The sequence below is a fragment of the Salvelinus fontinalis genome, chromosome 3 (genome assembly GCF_029448725.1).
Source record: "Salvelinus fontinalis isolate EN_2023a chromosome 3, ASM2944872v1, whole genome shotgun sequence".
Taxonomy (NCBI): Eukaryota; Metazoa; Chordata; class Actinopteri; order Salmoniformes; family Salmonidae; genus Salvelinus; species Salvelinus fontinalis.
This window is the reverse complement of record NC_074667.1, coordinates 30313585-30339445: the sequence shown is the minus strand read 5'-3', so window position 1 is coordinate 30339445 and position 25861 is coordinate 30313585. Positions and strand designations below refer to the sequence as shown.

Genomic DNA, 25861 nt, shown 5'->3' with positions numbered 1-25861 from the left:
AACATGTCAAGAAAAGTAACAGAAAATGCAATTATAGAAAGACTTGCTTCTGAAGGAAGGTGAACATTAAAAGAACGCCCGAACAGGGACTTGAACCCTGGACCCTCAGATTAAAAGTCTGATGCTCTACCGACTGAGCTATCCGGGCTCTATTTTTCCTTGTTTTCATACACCTAACCTGCCGGGCAGATGCACATTAGTTCGTACATTTCCCCAGAGACACAGGCATCCATTCCAAGTGATACAGTCAAAGAAATATGAACTAGGCATCACCTCCAAATATGCGATTCTTCCAAGACCTCGTGGCGCAACGGTAGCGCGTCTGACTCCAGATCAGAAGGTTGCGTGTTCAAATCACGTCGTGGTCAGAATATTGATGTGTGCAATCTCTGCCTTCTTTACACAGCGAACTCAAAGAATCAGCACAAGTACCAATGTGGCTTTACAGTACAAATCTTGCAAGAAAAAGACCAATCCAATGCTGCTTCAGATGACAGTTGTCTCTTTTACAAAAGCATGGCACCCTGCAAATTCCTAATTCAGATGATGCTGTGTGATTTACAGACTGAAATCAGTCTTTCAACAGGGTGTTTATACCTGGAGTTTCAGATTAAAAATCATAAAGCTTTCAGACTAAGCTGTTTTGGCTATGGGATTGTATTGTCCACAGGTGAACATGTCATGGAAAGTAACAGAAATTGCAATTATAGAAAGACTTGCTTCTGAAGGAAGGTGAATATTAAAAGAATGCCTGAACAGGGACTTGAACCCTGGACCCTCAGATTAAACGACTGATGCTCTACCGACTGAGCTATCCAGGCTCTGTTTTTACATGTTTTCATACAACTAACCTGCCGGGCAGATGCACATTAGTTCGTACATTTCCCCAGAGACACAGGCCTCCATTCCAAATGATACAGTCAACGAAATCTGAACTAGGCATCACCTCCAAAATATGCAATTCTTTCAAGACCTCGTGGCGCAACGGTAGCGCGTCTGACTCCAGATCAGAAGGTTGCATGTTCAAATCACGTCGTGGTCAGAATATTGATGTGTGCAATCTCTGCCTTCTTTACACAGCGAACTCAAAGAATCAGCACAAGTACCAATGTGGCTTTACAGTACAAATCTTGTAAGAAAATGACCAATCCAATGCTGCTTCAGATGACAGTTGTCTCTTTTACAAAAGCATGGCACCCTGCAAATTCCTAATTCAGATGATGCTGTCTGATTGACAGACTGAAATCAGTCTTTCAACAGGGTGTTTATACCTGGACTTTCAGATTAAAAATCCTAAAGCTTTCAGACTAAGCTGTTTTGGCTATGGGATTGTATTGTCCACAGGTGAACATGTCATGGAAAGTAACAGAAATTGCAATTATAGAAAGACTTGCTTCTGAAGGAAGGTGAATATTAAAAGAATGCCTGAAGAGGGACTTGAACCCTGGACCCTCAGATTAAACGACTGATGCTCTACCGACTGAGCTAGCCAGGCTCTGTTTTTCCATGTTTTCATACACCTAACCTGCCGGGCAGATGCACATTAGTTCGTACATTTCCCCAGAGACACAGGCCTCCATTCCAAATGATACAGTCAACGAAATATGAACTAGGCATCACCTCCAAATATGCGATTCTTCCAAGACCTCGTGGCGCAACGGTAGCGCGTCTGACTCCAGATCAGAAGGTTGCGTGTTCAAATCACGTCGTGGTCAGAATATTGATGTGTGCAATCTCTGCCTTCTTTACACAGCGAACTCAAAGAATCAGCACAAGTACCAATGTGGCTTTACAGTACAAATCTTGCAAGAAAACGACCAATCCAATGCTGCTTCAGATGACAGTTGTCTCTTTTACAAAAGCATGGCACCCTGCAAATTCCTAATTCAGATGATGCTGTGTGATTTACAGACTGAAATCAGTCTTTCAACAGGGTGTTTATACCTGGAGTTTCAGATTAAAAATCCTAAAGCTTTCAGACTAAGCTGTTTTGGCTATGTGATTGTATTGTCCACAGGTGAACATGTCATGGAAAGTGACAGAAATTGCAATTATAGAAAGACTTGCTTCTGAAGGAAGGTGAACATTAAAAGAACGCCCGAACAGGGACTTGAACCCTGGACCCTCAGATTAAAAGTCTGATGCTCTACCGACTGAGCTATCCGGGCTCTGTTTTTCCATGTTTTCATACACCTAACCTGCCGGGCAGATGCACATTAGTTCGTACATTTCCCCAGAGACACAGGCCTCCATTCCAAATGATACAGTCAACGAAATATGAACTAGGCATCACCTCCAAATTTGCGATTCTTCCAAGACCTCGTGGCGCAACGGTAGCGCGTCTGACTCCAAATCAGAAGGTTACGTGTTCAAATCACGTCGTGGTCAGAATTTTGATGTGTGCAATCTCTGCCTTCTTTACACAGCGAACTCAAAGAATCAGCACAAGTACCAATGTGGCTTTACATTACAAATCTTGCAAGAAAACGACCAATCCAATGCTGCTTCAGATGACAGTTGTCTCTTTTACAAAAGCATGGCACACTGCAAATTCCTAATTCAGATGATGCTGTGTGATTGACAGACTGAAATCAGTCTTTCAACAGGGTGTTTATACCTGGAGTTTCAGATTAAAAATCCTAAAGCTTTCAGACTAAGCTGTTTTGGCTATGGGATTGTATTGTCCACAGGTGAACATGTCAAGAAAAGTAACAGAAATTGCAATTATAGAAAGACTTGCTTCTGAAGGAAGGTGAATATTAAAAGAATGCCTGAAGAGGGACTTGAACCCTGGACCCTCAGATTAAACGACTGATGCTCTACCGACTGAGCTAGCCAGGCTCTGTTTTTCCATGTTTTCATACACCTAACCTGCCGGGCAGATGCACATTAGTTCGTACATTTCCCCAGAGACACAGGCCTCCATTCCAAATGATACAGTCAACGAAATATGAACTAGGCATCACCTCCAAATATGTGATTCTTCCAAGACCTCGTGGCGCAACGGTAGCGCGTCTGACTCCAGATCAGAAGGTTGCGTGTTCAAATCACGTCGTGGTCAGAATATTGATGTGTGCAATCTCTGCCTTCTTTACACAGCGAACTCAAAGAATCAGCACAAGTACCAATGTGGCTTTACAGTACAAATCTTGCAAGAAAACGACCAATCCAATGCTGCTTCAGATGACAGTTGTCTCTTTTACAAAAGCATGGCACCCTGCAAATTCCTAATTCAGATGATGCTGTGTGATTTACAGACTGAAATCAGTCTTTCAACAGGGTGTTTATACCTGGAGTTTCAGATTAAAAATCCTAAAGCTTTCAGACTAAGCTGTTTTGGCTATGTGATTGTATTGTCCACAGGTGAACATGTCATGGAAAGTGACAGAAATTGCAATTATAGAAAGACTTGCTTCTGAAGGAAGGTGAACATTAAAAGAACGCCCGAACAGGGACTTGAACCCTGGACCCTCAGATTAAAAGTCTGATGCTCTACCGACTGAGCTATCCGGGCTCTGTTTTTCCATGTTTTCATACACCTAACCTGCCGGGCAGATGCACATTAGTTCGTACATTTCCCCAGAGACACAGGCCTCCATTCCAAATGATACAGTCAACGAAATATGAACTAGGCATCACCTCCAAATTTGCGATTCTTCCAAGACCTCGTGGCGCAACGGTAGCGCGTCTGACTCCAAATCAGAAGGTTACGTGTTCAAATCACGTCGTGGTCAGAATTTTGATGTGTGCAATCTCTGCCTTCTTTACACAGCGAACTCAAAGAATCAGCACAAGTACCAATGTGGCTTTACATTACAAATCTTGCAAGAAAACGACCAATCCAATGCTGCTTCAGATGACAGTTGTCTCTTTTACAAAAGCATGGCACACTGCAAATTCCTAATTCAGATGATGCTGTGTGATTGACAGACTGAAATCAGTCTTTCAACAGGGTGTTTATACCTGGAGTTTCAGATTAAAAATCCTAAAGCTTTCAGACTAAGCTGTTTTGGCTATGGGATTGTATTGTCCACAGGTGAACATGTCAAGAAAAGTAACAGAAATTGCAATTATAGAAAGACTTGCTTCTGAAGGAAGGTGAACATTAAAAGAACACTCGAACAGGGACTTGAACCCTGGACCCTCAGATTAAAAGTCTGATGCTCTGCCGACTGAGCTATCCAGGCACTGATTTTAATTGTTTTCATACACCTAACCTGCCGGGCAGATGCACATTAGTTCGTACATTTCCCCAGAGACACAGGCCTCCATTCCAAGTGATACAGTCAACGAAATCTGAACTAGGCATCACCTCCAAATATGCAATTCTTCCAAGACCTCGTGGCTCAACGGTAGCGCGTCTGACTCCAGATCAGAAGGTTGCGTGTTCAAATCACGTCGTGGTCAGAATATTGATGTGTGCAATCTCTGCCTTCTTTACACAGCGAACTCAAAGAATCAGCACAAGTACCAATGTGGCTTTACAGTACAAATCTTGCAAGAAAACGACCAATCCAATGCTGCTTCAGATGACAGTTGTCTCTTTTACAAAAGCATGGCACCCTGCAAATTCCTAATTCAGATGATGCTGTGTGATTTACAGACTGAAATCAGTCTTTCAACAGGGTGTTTATACCTGGAGTTTCAGATTAAAAATCCTAAAGCTTTCAGACTAAGCTGTTTTGGCTATGTGATTGTATTGTCCACAGGTGAACATGTCATGGAAAGTGACAGAAATTGCAATTATAGAAAGACTTGCTTCTGAAGGAAGGTGAACATTAAAAGAACGCCCGAACAGGGACTTGAACCCTGGACCCTCAGATTAAAAGTCTGATGCTCTACCGACTGAGCTATCCGGGCTCTGTTTTTCCATGTTTTCATACACCTAACCTGCCGGGCAGATGCACATTAGTTCGTACATTTCCCCAGAGACACAGGCCTCCATTCCAAATGATACAGTCAACGAAATATGAACTAGGCATCACCTCCAAATATGCGATTCTTCCAAGACCTCGTGGCGCAACGGTAGCGCGTCTGACTCCAAATCAGAAGGTTGCGTGTTCAAATCACGTCGTGGTCAGAATTTTGATGTGTGCAATCTCTGCCTTCTTTACACAGCGAACTCAAAGAATCAGCACAAGTACCAATGTGGCTTTACAGTACAAATCTTGCAAGAAAACGACCAATCCAATGCTGCTTCAGATGACAGTTGTCTCTCACAAAAGCATGGCACACTGCAAATTCCTAAATCAGATGATGCTGTCTGATTGACAGACTGAAATTAGTCTTTCAACAGGGAGTTTATACCTGGAGTTTCAGATTAAAAATCCTAAAGCTTTCAGACTAAGCTGTTTTGGCTATGGGATTGTATTGTCCACAGGTGAACATGTCAAGAAAAGTAAAAGAAAATGCAATTATAGAAAGACTTGCTTCTGAAGGAAGGTGAACATTAAAAGAACGCCCGAACAGGGACTTGAACCCTGGACCCTCAGATTAAAAGTCTGATGCTCTGCCGACTGAGCTATCCAGGCACTGATTTTAATTGTTTTCATACACCTAACCTGCCGGGCAGATGCACATTAGTTCGTACATTTCCCCAGAGACACAGGCCTCCATTCCAAGTGATACAGTCAACGAAATCTGAACTAGGCATGACCTCCAAATATGCGATTCTTCCAAGACCTCGTGGCGCAACGGTAGCGCGTCTGACTCCAGATCAGAAGGTTGCGTGTTCAAATCACGTCGTGGTCAGAATATTGATGTGTGCAATCTCTGCCTTCTTTACACAGCGAACTCAAAGAATCAGCACAAGTACCAATGTGGCTTTACAGTACAAATCTTGCAAGAAAACGACGAATCCAATGCTGCTTCAGATGAGAGTTGTCTCTTTTACAAAAGCATGGCACCCTGCAAATTCCTAATTCAGATGATGCTGTGTGATTTACAGACTGAAATCAGTCTTTCAACAGGGTGTTTATACCTGGAGTTTCAGATTAAAAATCCTAAAGCTTTCAGACTTAGCTGTTTTGGCTATGGGATTGTATTGTCCACAGGTGAACATGTCATGGAAAGTAACAGAAATTGCAATTATAGAAAGACTTGCTTCTGAAGGAAGGTGAATATTAAAAGAATGCCTGAACAGGGACTTGAACCCTGGACCCTCAGATTAAACGACTGATGCTCTACCGACTGAGCTATCCAGGCTCTGTTTTTCCTTGTTTTCATACACCTAACCTGCCGGGTAGATGCACATTAGTTCGTACATTTCCCCAGAGACACAGGCCTCCATTCCAAATGATACAGTCAACGAAATATGAACTAGGCATCACCTCCAAATATGCGATTCTTCCAAGACCTCGTGGCGCAACGGTAGCGCGTCTGACTCCAGATCAGAAGGTTGCGTGTTCAAATCACGTCGTGGTCAGAATTTTGATGTGTGCAATCTCTGCATTCTTTACACAGCGAACTCAAAGAATCAGCACAAGTACCAATGTGGCTTTACAGTACAAATCTTGCAAGAAAACGACCAATCCAATGCTGCTTCAGATGACAGTTGTCTCTTTTACAAAAGCATGGCACACTGCAAATTCCTAATTCAGATGATGCTGTGTGATTGACAGACTGAAATCAGTCTTTCAACAGGGTGTTTATACCTGGAGTTTCAGATTAAAAATCCTAAAGCTTTCAGACTAAGCTGTTTTGGCTATGGGATTGTATTGTCCACAGGTGAACATGTCAAGAAAAGTAACAGAAATTGCAATTATAGAAAGACTTGCTTCTGAAGGAAGGTGAACATTAAAAGAACACTCGAACAGGGACTTGAACCCTGGACCCTCAGATTAAAAGTCTGATGCTCTGCCGACTGAGCTATCCAGGCACTGATTTTAATTGTTTTCATACACCTAACCTGCCGGGCAGATGCACATTAGTTCGTACATTTCCCCAGAGACACAGGCCTCCATTCCAAGTGATACAGTCAACGAAATCTGAACTAGGCATCACCTCCAAATATGCAATTCTTCCAAGACCTCGTGGCGCAACGGTAGCGCGTCTGACTCCAGATCAGAAGGTTGCGTGTTCAAATCACGTCGTGGTCTGAATATTGATGTGTGCAATCTCTGCCTTCTTTACACAGTGAACTCAAAGAATCAGCACAAGTACCAATGTGGCTTTACAGTACAAATCTTGCAAGAAAACGACCAATCCAATGCTGCTTCAGATGACAGTTGTCTCTTTTACAAAAGCATGGCACCCTGCAAATTCCTAATTCAGATGATGCTGTGTGATTTACAGACTGAAATCAGTCTTTCAACAGGGTGTTTATACCTGGAGTTTCAGATTAAAAATCCTAAAGCTTTCAGACTAAGCTGTTTTGGCTATGTGATTGTATTGTCCACAGGTGAACATGTCATGGAAAGTGACAGAAATTGCAATTATAGAAAGACTTGCTTCTGAAGGAAGGTGAACATTAAAAGAACGCCCGAACAGGGACTTGAACCCTGGACCCTCAGATTAAAAGTCTGATGCTCTACCGACTGAGCTATGCGGGCTCTGTTTTTCCATGTTTTCATACACCTAACCTGCCGGGCAGATGCACATTAGTTCGTACATTTCCCCAGAGACACAGGCCTCCATTCCAAATGATACAGTCAACGAAATATGAACTAGGCATCACCTCCAAATATGCGATTCTTCCAAGACCTCGTGGCGCAACGGTAGCGCGTCTGACTCCAAATCAGAAGGTTGCGTGTTCAAATCACGTCGTGGTCAGAATTTTGATGTGTGCAATCTCTGCCTTCTTTACACAGCGAACTCAAAGAATCAGCACAAGTACCAATGTGGCTTTACATTACAAATCTTGCAAGAAAACGACCAATCCAATGCTGCTTCAGATGACAGTTGTCTCTTTTACAAAAGCATGGCACACTGCAAATTCCTAATTCAGATGATGCTGTGTGATTGACAGACTGAAATCAGTCTTTCAACAGGGTGTTTATACCTGGAGTTTCAGATTAAAAATCCTAAAGCTTTCAGACTAAGCTGTTTTGGCTATGGGATTGTATTGTCCACAGGTGAACATGTCAAGAAAAGTAACAGAAATTGCAATTATAGAAAGACTTGCTTCTGAAGGAAGGTGAACATTAAAAGAACACTCGAACAGGGACTTGAACCCTGGACCCTCAGATTAAAAGTCTGATGCTCTGCCGACTGAGCTATCCAGTCACTGATTTTAATTGTTTTCATACACCTAACCTGCCGGGCAGATGCACATTAGTTCGTACATTTCCCCAGAGACACAGGCCTCCATTCCAAGTGATACAGTCAACGAAATCTGAACTAGGCATCACCTCCAAATATGCAATTCTTCCAAGACCTCGTGGCGCAACGGTAGCGCGTCTGACTCCAGATCAGAAGGTTGCGTGTTCAAATCACGTCGTGGTCAGAATATTGATGTGTGCAATCTCTGCCTTCTTTACACAGTGAACTCAAAGAATCAGCACAAGTACCAATGTGGCTTTACAGTACAAATCTTGCAAGAAAACGACCAATCCAATGCTGCTTCAGATGACAGTTGTCTCTTTTACAAAAGCATGGCACCCTGCAAATTCCTAATTCAGATGATGCTGTGTGATTTACAGACTGAAATCAGTCTTTCAACAGGGTGTTTATACCTGGAGTTTCAGATTAAAAATCCTAAAGCTTTCAGACTAAGCTGTTTTGGCTATGTGATTGTATTGTCCACAGGTGAACATGTCATGGAAAGTGACAGAAATTGCAATTATAGAAAGACTTGCTTCTGAAGGAAGGTGAACATTAAAAGAACGCCCGAACAGGGACTTGAACCCTGGACCCTCAGATTAAAAGTCTGATGCTCTACCGACTGAGCTATCTGGGCTCCGTTTTTCCATGTTTTCATACACCTAACCTGCCGGGTAGATGCACATTAGTTCGTACATTTCCCCAGAGACACAGGCCTCCATTCCAAATGATACAGTCAACGAAATATGAACTAGGCATCACCTCCAAATATGCGATTCTTCCAAGACCTCGTGGCGCAACGGTAGCGCGTCTGACTCCAGATCAGAAGGTTGCGTGTTCAAATCACGTCGTGGTCAGAATTTGGATGTGTGCAATCTCTGCCTTCTTTACACAGCGAACTCAAAGAATCAGCACAAGTACCAATGTGGCTTTACAGTACAAATCTAGCAAGAAAACGACCAATCCAATGCTGCTTCAGATGACAGTTGTCTCTCACAAAAGTATGGCACACTGCAAATTCCTAAATCAGATGATGCTGTCTGATTGACACACTGAAATCAGTCTTTCAACAGGGTGTTGATACCTGGAGTTTCAGATTAAAAATCCTAAAGCTTTCAGACTAAGCAGTTTTGGCTATGGGATTGTATTGTCCACAGGTGAACATGTCATGGAAAGTGACAGAAATTGCAATTATAGAAAGACTTGCTTCTGAAGGAAGGTGAATATTAAAAGGACGCCTGAACAGGGACTTGAACCCTGGACCCTCAGATTAAAAGTCTGATGCTCTACCGACTGAGCTATCCAGGCTCTGAATTTGCTTGTTTTCATACACCTAACCTGCCGGGTAGATGCACATTAGTTCGTACATTTCCCCAGAGACACAGGCCTCCATTCCAAATGATACAGTCAACGAAATCTGAACTAGGCATCACCTCCAAATATGTGATTCTTCCAAGACCTCGTGGCGCAACGGTAGCGCGTCTGACTCCAGATCAGAAGGTTGCGTGTTCAAATCACGTCGTGGTCAGAATTTTGATGTGTGCAATCTCTGCCTTCTTTACACAGCGAACTCAAAGAATCAGCACAAGTACCAATGTGGCTTTACAGTACAAATCTTGCAAGAAAACGACCAATCCAATGCTGCTTCAGATGACAGTTGTCTCTTTTACAAAAGCATGGCACACTGCAAATTCCTAATTCAGATGATGCTGTGTGATTTACAGACTGAAATCAGTCTTTCAACAGGGTGTTTTTACCTGGAGTTTCAGATTAAAAATCCTAAAGCTTTCAGACTTAGCTGTTTTGGCTATGGGATTGTATTGTCCACAGGTGAACATGTCATGGAAAGTAACAGAAATTGCAATTATAGAAAGACTTGCTTCTGAAGGAAGGTGAATATTAAAAGAATGCCTGAACAGGGACTTGAACCCTGGACCCTCAGATTAAACGACTGATGCTCTATCGACTGAGCTATCCAGGCTCTGTTTTTACATGTTTTCATACACCTAACCTGCCGGGCAGATGCACATTAGTTCGTACATTTCCCCAGAGACACAGGCCTCCATTCCAAATGATACAGTCAACGAAATCTGAACTAGGCATGACCTCCAAATTTGCGATTCTTCCAAGACCTCGTGGCGCAACGGTAGCGCGTCTGACTCCAGATCAGAAGGTTGCGTGTTCAAATCACGTCGTGGTCAGAATATTGATGTGTGCAATCTCTGCCTTCTTTACACAGCGAACTCAAAGAATCAGCACAAGTACCAATGTGGCTTTACAGTACAAATCTTGCAAGAAAGCGACCAATCCAATGCTGCTTCAGATGACAGTTGTCTCTTTTACAAAAGCATGGCACACTGCAAATTCCTAATTCAGATGATGCTGTGTGATTTACAGACTGAAATCAGTCTTTCAACAGGGTGTTTATACCTGGAGTTTCAGATTAAAAATCCTAAAGCTTTCAGACTAAGCTGTTTTGGCTATGGGATTGTATTGTCCACAGGTGAACATGTCAAGAAAAGTAACAGAAATTGCAATTATAGATAGACTTGCTTCTGAAGGAAGGTGAACATTAAAAGAACGCCCGAACAGGGACTTGAACCCTGGACCCTCAGATTAAAAGTCTGATGCTCTACCGACTGAGCTATCCGGGTTCTGTTTTTCCATGTTTTCATACACCTAACCTGCCTTTCAGATGCACATTAGTTCGTACATTTCCCCAGAGACACAGGCCTCCATTCCAAGTGATACAGTCAACGAAATATGAACTAGGCATCACCTCCAAATATGCGATTCTTCCAAGACCTCGTGGCGCAACGGTAGCGCGTCTGACTCCAGATCAGAAGGTTGCGTGTTCAAATTACGTCGTGGTCAGAATTTGGACGTGTGCAATCTCTGCCATCTTTACACAGCGAACTCAAAGAATCAGGCCAAGTACCAATGTGGCTTTACAGTACAAATCTTGCAAGAAAACGCCCAATCCAATGCTGCTTCAGATGACAGTTGTCTCTCACAAAAGCATGGCACACTGCAAATTCCTAAATCAGATGATGCTGTCTGATTGACACACTGAAATCAGTCTTTCAACAGGGTGTTGATACCTGGAGTTTCAGATTAAAAATCCTAAAGCTTTCAGACTAAGGAGTTTTGGCTATGGGATTGTATTGTCCACAGGTGAACGTGTCATGGAAAGTAACAGAAATTGCAATTATAGAAAGACTTGCTTCTGAAGGAAGGTGAATATTAAAAGAACGCCCAAACAGGGACTTGAACCCTGGACCCTCAGATTAAAAGTCTGATGCTCTACCGACTGAGCTATCCAGGCTCTGATTTTACTTGTTTTCATACACCTAACCTGCCGGGTAGATGCACATTAGTTCGTACATTTCCACAGAGACACAGGCCTCCATTCCAAATGATACAGTCAACGAAATATGAACTAGGCATGACCTCCAAATATGCAATTCTTCCAAGACCTCGTGGCGCAATGGTAGCGCGTCTGACTCCAGATCAGAAGGTTGCGTGTTCAAATTACATCGTGGTCAGAATTTGGATGTGTGCAATCTCTGCCTTCTTTACACAGCGAACTCAAAGAATCAGCACAAGTACCAATGTGGCTTTACAGTACAAATCTTGCAAGAAAACGACCAATCCAATGCTGCTTCAGATGACAGTTGTCTCTCACAAAAGTATGGCACACTGCAAATTCCTAAATCAGATGATGCTGTCTGATTGACACACTGAAATCAGTCTTTCAACAGGGTGTTGATACCTGGAGTTTCACATTAAAAATCCTAAAGCTTTCAGACTAAGCAGTTTTGGCTATGGGATTGTATTGTCCAAAGGTGAACATGTCATGGAAAGTGACAGAAATTGCAATTATAGAAAGACTTGCTTCTGAAGGAAGGTGAATATTAAAAGGACGCCTGAACAGGGACTTGAACCCTGGACCCTCAGATTAAAAGTCTGATGCTCTACCGACTGAGCTATCCGGGCTCTGTTTTTCCATGTTTTCATACACCTAACCTGCCGCGTAGATGCACATTAGTTCGTACATTTCCCCAGAGACACAGGCCTCCATTCCAAATGATACAGTCAACGAAATATGAACTAGGCATCACCTCCAAATATGCGATTCTTCCAAGACCTCGTGGCGCAACGGTAGCGCGTCTGACTCCAGATCAGAAGGTTGCGTGTTCAAATTACGTCGTGGTCAGAATTTGGACGTGTGCAATCTCTGCCATCTTTACACAGCGAACTCAAAGAATCAGGCCAAGTACCAATGTGGCTTTACAGTACAAATCTTGCAAGAAAACGACCAATCCAATGCTGCTTCAGATGACAGTTGTCTCTCACAAAAGTATGGCACACTGCAAATTCCTAAATCAGATGATGCTGTCTGATTGACACACTGAAAACAGTCTTTCAACAGGGAGTTTATACCTGGAGTTTCAGATTAAAAATCGTAAAGCTTTCAGACTAAGCTGTTTTGGCTATGGGATTGTATTGTCCACAGGTGAACATGTCATGGAAAGTGACAGAAATTGCAATTATAGAAAGACTTGCTTCTGAAGGACGGTGAACATTAAAAGAACGCCCAAACAGGGACTTGAACCCTGGACCCTTAGATTAAAAGTCTGATGCTCTACCGACTGAGCTATCCGGGCTGTGATTTTACATGTTTTCATACACCTAACCTGCCGGGCAGATGCACATTAGTTCGTACATTTCCCCAGAGACACAGGCCTCCATTCCAAATGATACAGTCAACGAAATCTGAACTAGGCATCACCTCCAAATATGCGATTCTTCCAAGACCTCGTGGCGCAACGGTAGCGCGTCTGACTCCAGATCAGAAGGTTGCATGTTCAAATCACGTCGTTGTCAGAATTTGGATGTGTGCAGTCTCTGCCTTCTTTACACAGCGAACTCAAAGAATCAGCACAAGTACCAATGTGGCTTTACAGTACAAATCTTGCAAGAAAACGACCAATCCAATGCTGCTTCAGATGACATTTGTCTCTTTTACAAAAGCATGGCACCCTGCAAATTCCTAATTCAGATGATGCTGTATGATTTACAGACTGAAATCAGTCTTTCAACAGGGTGTTTATACCTGGAGTTTCAGATTAAAAATCCTAAAGCTTTCAGACTAAGCTGTTTTGGCTATGGGATTGTATTGTCCACAGGTGAACATGTCATGGAAAGTGACAGAAATTGTAATTATAGAAAGACTTGCTTCTGAAGGAAGGTGAACATTAAAAGAACGCCCAAACAGGGACTTGAAACCTGGACCCTCAGATTAAAAGTCTGATGCTCTACCGACTGAGCTATCCAGGCTCTGATTTTACTTGTTTTCATACACCTAACCTGCCGGGCAGATGCACATTAGTTCGTACATTTCCCCAGAGACACAGGCCTCCATTCCAAATGATACAGTCAACGAAATATGAACTAGGCATCACCTCCAAATATGCAATTCTTCCAAGACCTCGTGGCGCAACGGTAGCGCGTCTGACTCCAGATCAGAAGGTTGCGTGTTCAAATTACGTCGTGGTCAGAATTTGGATGTGTGCATTCTCTGCCTTCTTTACACAGCGAACTCAAAGAATCAGGCCAAGTACCAATGTGGCTTTACAGTAGAAATCTTGCAAGAAACGACCAATCCAATGCTGCTTCAGATGACAGTTGTCTCTTTTACAAAAGCATGGCACCCTGCAAATTCCTAATTCAGATGATGCTGTGTGATTTACAGACTGAAATCAGTCTTTCAACAGGGTGTTTATACCTGGAGTTTCAGATTAAAAATCCTAAAGCTTTTAGACTAAGCTGTTTTGGCTATGGGATTGTATTGTCCACAGGTGAACAAGTCATGGAAAGTAACAGAAATTGCAATTATAGAAAGACTTGCTTCTGAAGGAAGGTGAATATTAAAAGAACTCCCGAACAGGGACTTGAACCCTGGACCCTCAGATTAAAAGACTGATGCTCTACCGACTGAGCTATCCAGGCTTTGATTTTACTTGTTTTCATACACCTAACCTGCCGGGTAGATGCACATTAGTTCGTACATTTCCCCAGAGACACAGGCCTCCATTCCAAATGATACAGTCAACGAAATATGAACTAGGCTTCACCTCCAAATATGCAATTCTTCCAAGACCTCGTGGCGCAACGGTAGCGCGTCTGACTCCAGATCAGAAGGTTGCGTGTTCAAATCACGTCGTGGTCAGAATTTGGATGTGTGCAATCTCTGCCTTCTTTACACAGCGAACTCAAAGAATCAGCACAAGTACCAATGTGGCTTTACAGTACAAATCTTGCAAGAAAACGACCAATGCAATGCTGCTTCAGATGACATTTGTCTCTTTTACAAAAGCATGGCACCCTGCAAATTCCTAATTCAGATGATGCTGTCTGATTTACAGACTGAAATCAGTCTTTCAACAGGGTGTTTATACCTGGAGTTTCAGATAAAAAATCCTAAAGCTTTCAGACTAAGCTGTTTTGGCTATGGGATTGTATTGTCCACAGGTGAACATGTCATGGAAAGTGACAGAAATTGTAATTATAGAAAGACTTGCTTCTGAAGGAAGGTGAACATTAAAAGAATGCCCAAACAGGGACTTGAACCCTGGACCCTCAGATTAAAAGTCTGATGCTCTACCGACTGAGCTAACCAGGCTCTGATTTTACTTGTTTTCATACACCTAACCTGCCGGGCAGATGCACATTAGTTCGTACATTTCCCCAGAGACACAGGCCTCCATTCCAAATGATACAGTCAACGAAATATGAACTAGGCATGACCTCCAAATTTGCGATTCTTCCAAGACCTCGTGGCGCAACGGTAGCGCGTCTGACTCCAGATCAGAAGGTTGCGTGTTCAAATCACGTCGTGGTCAGAATATTGATGTGTGCAATCTCTGCCTTCTTTACACAGCGAACTCAAAGAATCAGCACAAGTACCAATGTGGCTTTACAGTACAAATCTTGCAAGAAAGCGACCAATCCAATGCTGCTTCAGATGACAGTTGTCTCTTTTACAAAAGCATGGCACACTGCAAATTCCTAATTCAGATGATGCTGTGTGATTGACAGACTGAAATCAGTCTTTCAACAGGGTGTTTATACCTGGAGTTTCAGATTAAAAATCCTAAAGCTTTCAGACTAAGCTGTTTTGGCTATGGGATTGTATTGTCCACAGGTGAACATGTCAAGAAAAGTAACAGAAATTGCAATTATAGATAGACTTGCTTCTGAAGGAAGGTGAACATTAAAAGAACGCCCGAACAGGGACTTGAACCCTGGACCCTCAGATTAAAAGTCTGATGCTCTACCGACTGAGCTATCCGGGCTCTGTTTTTCCATGTTTTCATACACCTAACCTGCCTTTCAGATGCACATTAGTTCGTACATTTCCCCAGAGACACAGGCCTCCATTCCAAGTGATACAGTCAACGAAATATGAACTAGGCATCACCTCCAAATATGCGATTCTTCCAAGACCTCGTGGCGCAACGGTAGCGCGTCTGACTCCAGATCAGAAGGTTGCGTGTTCAAATTACGTCGTGGTCAGAATTTGGACGTGTGCAATCTCTGCCATCTTTACACAGCGAACTCAAAGAATCAGGCCAAGTACCAATGTGGCTTTACAGTACAAATCTTGCAAGAAAACGCCCAATCCAATGCTGCTTCAGATGACAGTTGTCTCTCACAAAAGCATGGCACACTGCAAATTCCTAAATCAGATGATGCTGTCTGATTGACACACTGAAATCAGTCTTTCAACAGGGTGTTGATACCTGGAGTTTCAGATTAAAAATCCTAAAGCTTTCAGACTAAGGAGTTTTGGCTATGGGATTGTATTGTCCACAGGTGAACGTGTCATGGAAAGTGACAGAAATTGCAATTATAGAAAGACTTGCTTCTGAAGGAAGGTGAATATTAAAAGTACGCCTGAACAGGGACTTAAACCCTGGACCCTCAGATTAAAAGTCTGATGCTCTACCGACTGAGCTATCCAGGCTCTGATTTTACTTGTTTTCATACACCTAACCTGCCGGGTAGATGCACATTAGTTCGTACATTTCCCCAGAGACACAGGCCTCCATTCCAAATGATACAGTCAACGAAATATGAACTAGGCATCACCTCCAAATATGCGATTCTTCCAAGACCTCGTGGCGCAACGGTAGCGCGTCTGACTACAGATCAGAAGGTTGCGTGTTCAAATTACGTCGTGGTCAGAATTTGGACGTGTGCAATCTCTGCCATCTTTACACAGCGAACTCAAAGAATCAGGCCAAGTACCAATGTGGCTTTACAGTACAAATCTTGCAAGAAAACGACCAATCCAATGCTGCTTCAGATGACAGTTGTCTCTCACAAAAGTATGGCACACTGCAAATTCCTAAATCAGATGATGCTGTCTGATTGACACACTGAAAACAGTCTTTCAACAGGGAGTTTATACCTGGAGTTTCAGATTAAAAATCCTAAAGCTTTCAGACTAAGCTGTTTTGGCTATGGGATTGTATTGTCCACAGGTGAACATGCCATGGAAAGTGACAGAAATTGCAATTATTGAAAAACTTGCTTCTGAAGGAAGTTGAACATTTAAAAGAATGCCCGAACAGGGACTTCAACCCTGGACGCTCAGATGAAAAGAAAACCCTGAAAGAACATATTTGTTTTCAGACAGGTAAGAGACCATGTTTGCCCCTTGTGTGTAAATGCTTCAGGGCAGTAAAACATCTAGAACTGCACCAGCTGTCACCAAGGAGAACAACCACATTGTTAACTTCTTTTTGGTAAATGCTTTACTTGTAATAATTGTTTAACTAAACATATGAGTATGATCACAGCGGGAGAAACATGACAGTGCTGTTTGGGGCAAAATGTAACTCACGTATGCAGTAGAAGGATCCTTCCATAGTAGAAAGCTGAGGTTTCGTAATAACCCCTTTGAACATGGCACAAAAGTGGATACTATGTTTTGTAGAATTTAGTTGTCTTTTTTTGTTTCCACAGTAAACATTTTAAAGTTTTTTCTAACATGTGAGTCTCTCCCCCACTTGGAGTATTAATTCATTGGTATTATATCCTTTGATCAAAATTTTTTACACTTTAAGGTGAAAGGGCTCCAGTCCTTCAGATTTGAAGATAGTAGTAGGAGGATTAACAAACCCATCCGGTCGCTGATCTTAATGGAATATATTGGGAATGTTTTGAGAAATAAACATGCACAACAAGAGAACCATGTATTTTTTAGCATGTGTAGCTACTTTCTTATTTGAATTAAAATGATACAGCGTACATTTCAGTGCCTGTCTTCTAACTGACATAACGCAGCACATATATATTGCTGTCACCTCACCAGCTCTAGTTTGAGTCACCTCTTATGCTTGTGAATTGGGTTTGACATCACTGCATGATGCTCTTTCTAATAAACCTGACATAGTCCCAGTCTGTGTAATGCCATGCTATGTTGTTGTGAGCATCATGGAGTGGATTGGTATGGTATATTATGCACATGGGATATATCATAATATTATTATATGCTTCATTTGAATAAATCCTTTTTTAGATGAATTAGGACAGGTGTAATAGCTGTCGCTTTCCTCATCCTCAGATGAGGTGAGGAGAGAAGGATCTTCTGACCAAAATGCGGGTTCAGGGAAATATGCCATCTTTATTATAAATACGATGGTCACGTAACAAAACAAAACACTTTCAAAACTACAAAATAACAAAACGACGTACAACGGAACCTGAACATAAACTCACATCAACAAACGTAAACTCACGAACAGGAACGTACATCAAAACGCACGAACAGCCAAACAGTCCCATATGTGAAAAAACATCGACAACACGAGAGACATCACAGGAGACAATCACCCACAAACAAACAGTGAGAATGCCCTACCTAAATATGACTCTTGATTAGAGGAAAACGCAAACCACCTGCCTCTAATCAAGAGCCATACCAGGCAAACCAAAACCAACATAGAAACAGATAACATAGAATGCCCACCCAACCTCACGTCCTGACCAACTAACACACAAAACTAACATAAATAGGTCAGGAACGTGACAGTACCCCCCCCACAAGGTGCGAACTCCGGACGCACCAGCACAAAGTCTAGGGGAGGGTCTGGGTGGGCATCTAACCACGGTGGTGGCTCAGGCTCCGGGCGCGGTTCCCACCCCACCATAATCCATCCTAACTTCCTCCCTCCAAGAATGTCCACCCTCTTTTTTCCCCCACACAATTCTCTTAATAATATACCTAATAAGGATAACACCGGGACAGAGAGATAAATCAAGATAGAGGGATAGATAAGAATATAGAGGTAGATGAAGATAGAGAGGGAGATCAGGATAGAGGGGCAACTCCGGACTGAAAGGCAGCTCCGGACAGAGAGACAGCTCTGGACTGATGGGCAGTTCTGGGTATTTAGCCTTTTCAGGCTGAAGGGCAGCTCATGGCTGACTGACGAATCTCGACGCTCATGGCTGGCTGACGGCTCTCGACGCTCATGGCAGGCTGACGGCTCTCGACGCTCATGGCAGGCTGACGGCTCTCGACGCTCATGGCAGGCTGACGGCTCTCGACGCTCATGGCGCTCTGACGGCTCTCGACGCTCATGGCGCTCTGACGGCTCTGGCTGCTCATGGCTCTCTGACGGCTCTGGCTGCTCATGGCTCTCTGACGGCTCTGGCTGCTCATGGCTCTCTGACGGCTCTGGCTGCTCATGGCTCTCTGACGGCTCTGGCTGCTCATGGCTCGCTGGCGGCTCTGGCAGATCCTGTCTGGTTGGCGGCTCTGGCAGATCCTGTCTGGTTGGCGGCTCTGGCAGATCCTGTCTGGTTGGCGGCTCTGGCAGATCCTGTCTGGTTGGCGGCTCTGGCAGATCCTGTCTGGTTGGCGGCTCTGGCAGATCCTGTCTGGCTGACGGCTCTAGCGGCTCCTGTCTAGCTGATGGCTCTAGCGGCTCCTGTCTGGCTGACGGCTCTGTATGCTCATGGCAGACGGGCGGCTTTGCAGGCTCATGGCAGACGGGCGGCTTTGCAGGCTCCTGGCAGACGGATGGCTCAGACGGCGCTGGGGAGACGGATGGCTCAGATGGCGCTGGGGAGACGGATGGCTCAGATGGCGCTGGGGAGACGGATGTCTCAGATGGCGCTGGGGAGACGGATGGCTCAGATGGCGCTGGTGAGACGGATGGCTCTGGCCGGATATGGCGCACTGTAGACCTGGTGCGTGGTGCCGGAACTGGAGGCACCGTGCTAATGATAAGCACCTTCCTACTAGTGCGGGGAGCAGGGACAGGGCACACTGTATTCTCAAAGCCTACTCTATCCCTGATGCGTGGTACCGGCACTGGTGACGCCGGGCTGAGGACAAGCACATCAGGATTAGTAGGGGGAGAATATACAGTGTGTACAGGGCTCTGGAGACGCACTGGTAGCTTAGTGCGTGGGGCCGGAACTGGAGGCACCGGGCTAGATACACGCACTACAGGGAGAGTGCGTGGAGGAGGAACAGGGCTCAGGATACGCACTGGTAGCCTAGTGCGTAGTGTAGACACTGTAGGTACTAGGCTGGGGCGGGGAGGTGGTGCCGGAAATACCGGACCGTGGAGGCGTACTGGCACTCTTGAGCATTGAGCTTGCCCAACCTTACCTGGTTGAATACTCCCGGTTGCCCGACCAGTGCGGGGAGGTGGAATAACCCGCACCGGGCTATGTAGGCGAACCGGGGAAACCATGCGTAAGGCAGGTGCCATGTATGCCGGCCCGAGGAGACGCACTGGAGACCAGACGCGTTGAGCCGGCCTCATGACACCTGGCTCAATCCTCAATCTAGCCCTACCAGTGCGGGGAGGTGGAATAACCCGCACTGGGCTATGCACTCGTACAGGAGACACCGTGCGCTCTACTGCGTAACACGGCGCCTGCCCGTACTCCCGCTCTCCACGGTAAGCCTGGGAAGTGGGCGCAGGTCTCCTACCTGCCCTTGGCCCACTATCTCCTAGCCCCCCCCCAAGAAATTTTTGGGAATTACTCACGGGCTTTTTTGGCTTCCGTGCCAGACGCGTTCCCTCATAGCTCCGGTTCCTCTCCTCGGTAGCCTCTGCTCTCCTCCGTGCCTCCAGCTCAGCTTTGGGACGGCGATTTTCTCCTGCCTTAGCCCAGGGACCTTCTCCATTCATTATTTGCTCCCATGTCCAGAAATCCTTTCTCTCCTGTCCCCTACTCCGTTTCGTTTTCCCTTGCCGCTTGGTCTTAGCGTGTTGGTGGGTGATTCTGTAATAGCTGTCGCTTTCCTCATCCTCAGATGAGGTGAGGAGAGAAGGATCTTCTGACCAAAATGCGGGTTCAGGGAAATATGCCATCTTTATTATAAATACGATGGTCACGTAACAAAACAAAACACTTTCAAAACTACAAAATAACAAAACGACGTACAACGGAACCTGAACATAAACTCACATCAACAAACGTAAACTCACGAACAGGAACGTACATCAAAACGCACGAACAGCCAAACAGTCCCATATGTGAAAAAACATCGACAACACGAGAGACATCACAGGAGACAATCACCCACAAACAAACAGTGAGAATGCCCTACCTAAATATGACTCTTGATTAGAGGAAAACGCAAACCACCTGCCTCTAATCAAGAGCCATACCAGGCAAACCAAAACCAACATAGAAACAGATAACATAGAATGCCCACCCAACCTCACGTCCTGACCAACTAACACACAAAACTAACATAAATAGGTCAGGAACGTGACAACAGGGCTCAAATGAGCTCAAAAAATGTAGTTTCTCAACCTTTATTTATTATTAGACTAAATGCATCAGGTAGAGATGTAAGATATATGAAAATACTGGATAACCTTTTCTGTGTTTTAGATTGGCATATCTTTGGGACACACTTGGAGCCAAGTGGACATTGGTCAGTTTATTACTTGACAGCTGGAGATTTGAGTCTGCTTGGCTATGGCATTACATGCTGTTCTCCATTAGTAATATATGTTATTACATTACAATGAAGCTATTGTATCTTTATCTAGCTGGCATTCTGTTAAATCTTTATGTCAGATTGTTTAATGTTACTCAGAACAATCCTACGCATAATTTGAAGGCTTTTCAGTGATTTTATTTTACTCGGTTTCTAGCCTGGTTCACGTGACTCACAGCGAGGTAGAGGCTGTTGGAAGTTGTAGTATTCACACAGAGTTGTGCTTATTTCTGTCTGACCTTTGATTGGTTCTCTCAAACGTCTATTTTTTTGAGACCTCTGTAACGGCTGTCGTCTTCCTCCTCGTCTAAGGAGGAGAAGTTTGAAGGATCGGAGGACCAATGCGCAGCCTGGTAATTGTTCATCTTATTAATGAAAGTGAACAACTCAAAATACAAAAACAACAAAGTGAAAACCGAAACAGTTCTATCTGGTGCAGACACACAAAGACTGAAAACAAACACCCACCAAAACCCAACAGAAAACAGGCTACCTAAATATGGTTCCCAATCAGGGACAACGATTGACAGCTGCCTCTGATTGAGAACCATATCAGGCCAAACACAGAAAACCAACACAGAAATAGAAAACATAGATTACCCACCCAACTCACGCCCTGAACAACTAAAACACAAGACAAAACAAAGGAACTAAGGTAAATCCAACAGTCCCCACTGGGCACAAACTGCTTGAATCAATGTTTCACGTCATTTCAACCAAAAATAATGTATCTGATGACGTTGAGTCAACGTGGAAAACAGAAAAAAGCACAGCTTTCCTCTCTGACTACAAAGAAGTGTCTCCAATCAGCTTTCTTCTAGGAAATGTAGGGCAGAAGGCATGTTTAATGTAATACATGTCCTTTGCAATAAAAAAAGAAAGTCGCACACTCATCTCTGACTTTGTGGATTTATTACCAACGGTTCGGCTCAATAGCCTTGATCCCATTGTAAATCCACAAGCAAGGAGAGAAGATTATGCACCTTTCTTTTTCATTGCATAGTTGTTCTTCCATCAGTGGGCACCTCCCTTTGAGGGTGTGCGGTCTTTCAATTATTTTTCAGTGATGTAATACATTTCCTAACCATAAGAGGTCAGCATTACAGTGTTCATTCGAGCGAGTTTTGGTCCCCCTGGATAAAAGGTCCTAGGCCCCACCGTGAACCTGTACCCCATTGCAGCTGGGAGAGATTGAAATCTTCTGATTAGAACTCTCTAGGTCAGTTTTGCAGAACCCAGATTCATTCAGACTCCTGGACTATAAAGCACGTTGGTTACACTTTATTTGACAGTGTCACTGCAACATGAACACGAAGGTGCACGTCTTAGTGACACCGTCAAATGAAGTGTAACCAACACTCATACATGTACCGTAATGTGTCCCTCTAACTCAACAAGTCTTCCTCTCAGAACCACTTTCTCGCTGTAGATTTTGATTGTTCCAAACACTGTTTGGCTGTTGGGCCGATGGTATTTAAGCCCTAAGTTTCCTGGAGTGAACGAGATGTTTACAGTAGCTGTTGCTGAGCGCGTTATTTCCAGGACTCCTGCTGGATTGTCTGGTATTTCTTGGCATTTTAATAGAATGTTATAGAACTTGGCAAAACATTATGGCTATGACACAACAAGAGAGGAGAAAAGTAGTCTCTACTTCTGACTGTTGAGTAAGAAATGGTGTGAGTTCAATTTACTTTCGCTGGCATGTCTTGAGGAAGGTCACCTATTGCACACAGTACGTGGATAGGTGTGTGTCTGTGCTTACCGTTTGTGAAAGGTGTTTGTGGTGGTTAACATTTGCAAACTTATAGAAATGCTATTTTTCTCCTGTCCTTGTAATGTAGTCTGACCTACGTTTCAGGTAAGCAGGGAGGGGCATGAAGACCATCCAATTTCGCCAGTCATTTTGACTGCACCCTTTTCAGCACAATGAATGGTCCGGTATGAATGTACAACTTTTATGATACACATATGGATCGTCAACAAGGACTCGCCCTTTCATCCAATGTTTATTTTCTGATGTAAACTGAACCTCTCATGACTGCGTATGCGTGTTCTTCTCAAAATGGCTCTTTCTAAAAGATCAACTGTGTCATCATCCTGTGTGTGTGTGTGTGTGTGTGTGTGTGTGTGTGTGTGTGTGTGTGTGTGTGTGTGTGTGTGTGTGTGTGTGTGTGTGTGTGTGTGTGTGTGTGTGTGTGTGTGTGTGTGTGTGTGTGCGCGCCTGTATGTTTATATATTCTGTACATACCGTATGCTTCGACAGACAGACAGGCGGATATGGAGGTAATAATCTACTTCGTGTGGCAGGAATGGGTCTGCTAGGAACAGGGATGACAGGGATTATAGCAGGGCTGCCCAATTTTGCACACCTGATTCTACTTTTTAGCTGCTCACCAAGACCTTAACTAGCTGAACCAGGAACTCAGATGGATAGGAAGGATGTGGATAGGAAAGGATGCATGATTCAACTAGCTAAACCAGGAACTCAGATGGTGTCACGCCCTGGCCTTATTATTCTTTGTTTTCTTTATTATTTTAGTTAGGTCAGGGTGTGACATGGGGAATGTTTATGTTTTGTTGTTTTGGGTGTTTATTTGGTAAAGGGGTTAATGGGTGTAGTATATGGTTTTGTGTTGAGTGTAGATGTTTAGCATTGTCTATGGTGGTTAGTTATCTAGGAGAGTCTATGGTTACCTGAATGAGTTCCCAATTAGAGACAGCTGATTTCGGTTGTCTCTGATTGGGAGCCTTATTTAGGGTAGCCATAGGCTCTCATTGGTTGTGGGTAATTGTCTATGTAAGAACGTTAGTAGCCTGTCTGTTTGTGCACAACGTTTGTAGCTTCACGGTCGTTTTGTTGTTTTTGTTGTTTTGTTAAAGTGTTTTTGTGTCGTGTTCATCTTCTTGTTCTAATAAAAGAAGATGGCTTATTTTCCAAAAGCTGCTTTTTGGTCCGTCAATCCGCCACACGATCGTGACAGAATTACCCACCATAGGACCAAGCGGCATGGAAGGCGGCAACAGGACCTAACCACAAAGGATTTCTGGACATGGGAGGAGATACTGGATGGTAAGGGGCCTTGGGATCAACCTGGAGAATATCGCCTCCCTCGTGAAGAGCTGGAGGCAGCGAAAGCCGAGAGGAGGCGATATGAGGAGGCAGCACGGAGACAAGGCTGGAAGCCCGTGAGTACAACCCAAAAATTTCTTGGGGGGGGCCTTAAAGGGAGTGTGGCGAAGTCAGGTAGGAAACCTGCGCCTACTCCCTGTACTTACCGTGGAGAGCGAGAGTACGGGCAGACACCGTGTTACGCAGTAGAGCGCACGGTGTCTCCTGTACGCGTGCATAGCCCGGTTCGGTACATTGCAGCTCCACGTATCGGCCGGGCTAGACTGAGCGTTGAGCCATATGTCATGAAGCCGGCCCAACGCATCTGGTCACCAGTGCGTCTCCTCGGGCCGGCGTACATGGCACCAGCCTTACGCATGGTGTCCCCGGTTCGCCTACATAGGCCGGTGCGGGTTATTCCACCTCCCCGCACTGGTCAGGCGACGGGGAGCATAGAACCAGGTAAGGTTGGGCAGGCTCGGTGTTCAAGGGAGCCAGTACGCCTGCACGGTCCGGTATTTCCGGCGCCACCTCCCCGCCCCAATCCAGTACCACCAGTGCCTCCTCCGCGCACTAGCTATATGGTGCGTGTCTCCAGCCCTTTACCACCAGTGTCTAAACCACGCACCAAGCCTCCTGTGTGTCCCCAGAGTCCTGTGCGTCCTGTTGCTGCTCCCCGCACTAGCCCTGAGATGCGTGTCCCCAGCCCGGTGCCACCAGTCCCGGCACCACGCACCAGGCCTACAGTGCGCCTCAGCCGGCAGGACTCTGCCGTCTGCACTGCAATGACTGAACTGCCCGTCTGCCAAGCGCCATCTGAGCCATCCGTCTCCCCAGCGCCATCTGAGCCATCCGTCTCCCCAGCGCCATCTGAGCCATCCGTCTGCAATGAGCCTGCAAAGCCGCCCGTCTGCCATGAGCCTGCAAAGCCGCCCGTCTGCCATGAGCCCACTGAGCCGTCCGCCAGACAGGAGCCGCTAGAGCCGCCAGCCAGACAGGAGCCGCTAGAGCCGTCCGTCAGACAGGATCTGCCAGAGCCGCCAACCAGACAGGATCTGCCAGAGCCGCCAACCAGACAGGATCTGCCAGAGCCGCCAACCAGACAGGAGCAGCCAGATCAGTCAGCCAGCCATGAGCAGCCAGATCCGTCAGCTAGCCATGAGCAGCCAGATCCGTCAGCTAGCCATGAGCAGCCAGATCCGTCAGCTAGCCATGAGCAGCCAGATCCGTCAGTTAGCCATGAGCAGCCAGATCCGTCAGCTAGCCATGAGCAGCCAGATCCGTCAGCTAGCCATGAGCAGCCAGATCCGTCAGCTACCCATGAGCAGCCAGATCCGTCAGCTAGCCATGAGCAGCCAGATCCGTCAGCTAGCCATGAGCAGCCAGATCCGTCAGCTAGCCATGAGCAGCCAGATCCGTCAGCCAGCCATGAGCAGCCAGATCCGTCAGCC

At 44.9% G+C, this 25861-nt stretch overlaps 33 non-coding genes across 33 annotated transcripts; 17 read left to right on the top strand and 16 right to left on the bottom strand.

The window, feature by feature from the left end:
- Positions 1-75: 75 nt before the first annotated feature.
- On the bottom strand, positions 76-148 carry trnak-uuu (transfer RNA lysine (anticodon UUU)). The gene has a single exon. It is a non-coding gene; the product is annotated as a tRNA-Lys (tRNA).
- A 148-nt stretch (positions 149-296) lies between these two features.
- trnaw-cca (transfer RNA tryptophan (anticodon CCA)) lies at positions 297-368 on the top strand. Its single transcript has one exon. It is a non-coding gene; the product is annotated as a tRNA-Trp (tRNA).
- A 1275-nt stretch (positions 369-1643) lies between these two features.
- Positions 1644-1715, top strand: trnaw-cca (transfer RNA tryptophan (anticodon CCA)). The gene has a single exon. It is a non-coding gene; the product is annotated as a tRNA-Trp (tRNA).
- Positions 1716-2095: 380 nt separating this feature from the next.
- Positions 2096-2168, bottom strand: trnak-uuu (transfer RNA lysine (anticodon UUU)). The gene has a single exon. It is a non-coding gene; the product is annotated as a tRNA-Lys (tRNA).
- Positions 2169-2316: 148 nt separating this feature from the next.
- Positions 2317-2388, top strand: trnaw-cca (transfer RNA tryptophan (anticodon CCA)). Its single transcript has one exon. It is a non-coding gene; the product is annotated as a tRNA-Trp (tRNA).
- A 601-nt stretch (positions 2389-2989) lies between these two features.
- trnaw-cca (transfer RNA tryptophan (anticodon CCA)) lies at positions 2990-3061 on the top strand. The gene has a single exon. It is a non-coding gene; the product is annotated as a tRNA-Trp (tRNA).
- Positions 3062-3441: 380 nt separating this feature from the next.
- trnak-uuu (transfer RNA lysine (anticodon UUU)) lies at positions 3442-3514 on the bottom strand. Its single transcript has one exon. It is a non-coding gene; the product is annotated as a tRNA-Lys (tRNA).
- A 148-nt stretch (positions 3515-3662) lies between these two features.
- Positions 3663-3734, top strand: trnaw-cca (transfer RNA tryptophan (anticodon CCA)). The gene has a single exon. It is a non-coding gene; the product is annotated as a tRNA-Trp (tRNA).
- Positions 3735-4787: 1053 nt separating this feature from the next.
- Positions 4788-4860, bottom strand: trnak-uuu (transfer RNA lysine (anticodon UUU)). Its single transcript has one exon. It is a non-coding gene; the product is annotated as a tRNA-Lys (tRNA).
- Positions 4861-5008: 148 nt separating this feature from the next.
- Positions 5009-5080, top strand: trnaw-cca (transfer RNA tryptophan (anticodon CCA)). The gene has a single exon. It is a non-coding gene; the product is annotated as a tRNA-Trp (tRNA).
- A 378-nt stretch (positions 5081-5458) lies between these two features.
- trnak-uuu (transfer RNA lysine (anticodon UUU)) lies at positions 5459-5531 on the bottom strand. Its single transcript has one exon. It is a non-coding gene; the product is annotated as a tRNA-Lys (tRNA).
- A 148-nt stretch (positions 5532-5679) lies between these two features.
- trnaw-cca (transfer RNA tryptophan (anticodon CCA)) lies at positions 5680-5751 on the top strand. Its single transcript has one exon. It is a non-coding gene; the product is annotated as a tRNA-Trp (tRNA).
- Positions 5752-6352: 601 nt separating this feature from the next.
- trnaw-cca (transfer RNA tryptophan (anticodon CCA)) lies at positions 6353-6424 on the top strand. The gene has a single exon. It is a non-coding gene; the product is annotated as a tRNA-Trp (tRNA).
- Positions 6425-7025: 601 nt separating this feature from the next.
- trnaw-cca (transfer RNA tryptophan (anticodon CCA)) lies at positions 7026-7097 on the top strand. The gene has a single exon. It is a non-coding gene; the product is annotated as a tRNA-Trp (tRNA).
- Positions 7098-7477: 380 nt separating this feature from the next.
- On the bottom strand, positions 7478-7550 carry trnak-uuu (transfer RNA lysine (anticodon UUU)). The gene has a single exon. It is a non-coding gene; the product is annotated as a tRNA-Lys (tRNA).
- A 148-nt stretch (positions 7551-7698) lies between these two features.
- On the top strand, positions 7699-7770 carry trnaw-cca (transfer RNA tryptophan (anticodon CCA)). The gene has a single exon. It is a non-coding gene; the product is annotated as a tRNA-Trp (tRNA).
- A 601-nt stretch (positions 7771-8371) lies between these two features.
- On the top strand, positions 8372-8443 carry trnaw-cca (transfer RNA tryptophan (anticodon CCA)). Its single transcript has one exon. It is a non-coding gene; the product is annotated as a tRNA-Trp (tRNA).
- A 380-nt stretch (positions 8444-8823) lies between these two features.
- Positions 8824-8896, bottom strand: trnak-uuu (transfer RNA lysine (anticodon UUU)). Its single transcript has one exon. It is a non-coding gene; the product is annotated as a tRNA-Lys (tRNA).
- A 148-nt stretch (positions 8897-9044) lies between these two features.
- On the top strand, positions 9045-9116 carry trnaw-cca (transfer RNA tryptophan (anticodon CCA)). The gene has a single exon. It is a non-coding gene; the product is annotated as a tRNA-Trp (tRNA).
- A 378-nt stretch (positions 9117-9494) lies between these two features.
- trnak-uuu (transfer RNA lysine (anticodon UUU)) lies at positions 9495-9567 on the bottom strand. Its single transcript has one exon. It is a non-coding gene; the product is annotated as a tRNA-Lys (tRNA).
- Positions 9568-9715: 148 nt separating this feature from the next.
- On the top strand, positions 9716-9787 carry trnaw-cca (transfer RNA tryptophan (anticodon CCA)). The gene has a single exon. It is a non-coding gene; the product is annotated as a tRNA-Trp (tRNA).
- A 601-nt stretch (positions 9788-10388) lies between these two features.
- trnaw-cca (transfer RNA tryptophan (anticodon CCA)) lies at positions 10389-10460 on the top strand. The gene has a single exon. It is a non-coding gene; the product is annotated as a tRNA-Trp (tRNA).
- Positions 10461-10840: 380 nt separating this feature from the next.
- Positions 10841-10913, bottom strand: trnak-uuu (transfer RNA lysine (anticodon UUU)). The gene has a single exon. It is a non-coding gene; the product is annotated as a tRNA-Lys (tRNA).
- Positions 10914-11511: 598 nt separating this feature from the next.
- On the bottom strand, positions 11512-11584 carry trnak-uuu (transfer RNA lysine (anticodon UUU)). Its single transcript has one exon. It is a non-coding gene; the product is annotated as a tRNA-Lys (tRNA).
- A 598-nt stretch (positions 11585-12182) lies between these two features.
- On the bottom strand, positions 12183-12255 carry trnak-uuu (transfer RNA lysine (anticodon UUU)). The gene has a single exon. It is a non-coding gene; the product is annotated as a tRNA-Lys (tRNA).
- A 598-nt stretch (positions 12256-12853) lies between these two features.
- trnak-uuu (transfer RNA lysine (anticodon UUU)) lies at positions 12854-12926 on the bottom strand. Its single transcript has one exon. It is a non-coding gene; the product is annotated as a tRNA-Lys (tRNA).
- A 600-nt stretch (positions 12927-13526) lies between these two features.
- On the bottom strand, positions 13527-13599 carry trnak-uuu (transfer RNA lysine (anticodon UUU)). The gene has a single exon. It is a non-coding gene; the product is annotated as a tRNA-Lys (tRNA).
- Positions 13600-14419: 820 nt separating this feature from the next.
- Positions 14420-14491, top strand: trnaw-cca (transfer RNA tryptophan (anticodon CCA)). The gene has a single exon. It is a non-coding gene; the product is annotated as a tRNA-Trp (tRNA).
- A 380-nt stretch (positions 14492-14871) lies between these two features.
- trnak-uuu (transfer RNA lysine (anticodon UUU)) lies at positions 14872-14944 on the bottom strand. Its single transcript has one exon. It is a non-coding gene; the product is annotated as a tRNA-Lys (tRNA).
- Positions 14945-15092: 148 nt separating this feature from the next.
- Positions 15093-15164, top strand: trnaw-cca (transfer RNA tryptophan (anticodon CCA)). The gene has a single exon. It is a non-coding gene; the product is annotated as a tRNA-Trp (tRNA).
- Positions 15165-15544: 380 nt separating this feature from the next.
- On the bottom strand, positions 15545-15617 carry trnak-uuu (transfer RNA lysine (anticodon UUU)). The gene has a single exon. It is a non-coding gene; the product is annotated as a tRNA-Lys (tRNA).
- Positions 15618-16215: 598 nt separating this feature from the next.
- trnak-uuu (transfer RNA lysine (anticodon UUU)) lies at positions 16216-16288 on the bottom strand. Its single transcript has one exon. It is a non-coding gene; the product is annotated as a tRNA-Lys (tRNA).
- A 148-nt stretch (positions 16289-16436) lies between these two features.
- On the top strand, positions 16437-16508 carry trnac-aca (transfer RNA cysteine (anticodon ACA)). The gene has a single exon. It is a non-coding gene; the product is annotated as a tRNA-Cys (tRNA).
- Positions 16509-25861: the final 9353 nt, after the last annotated feature.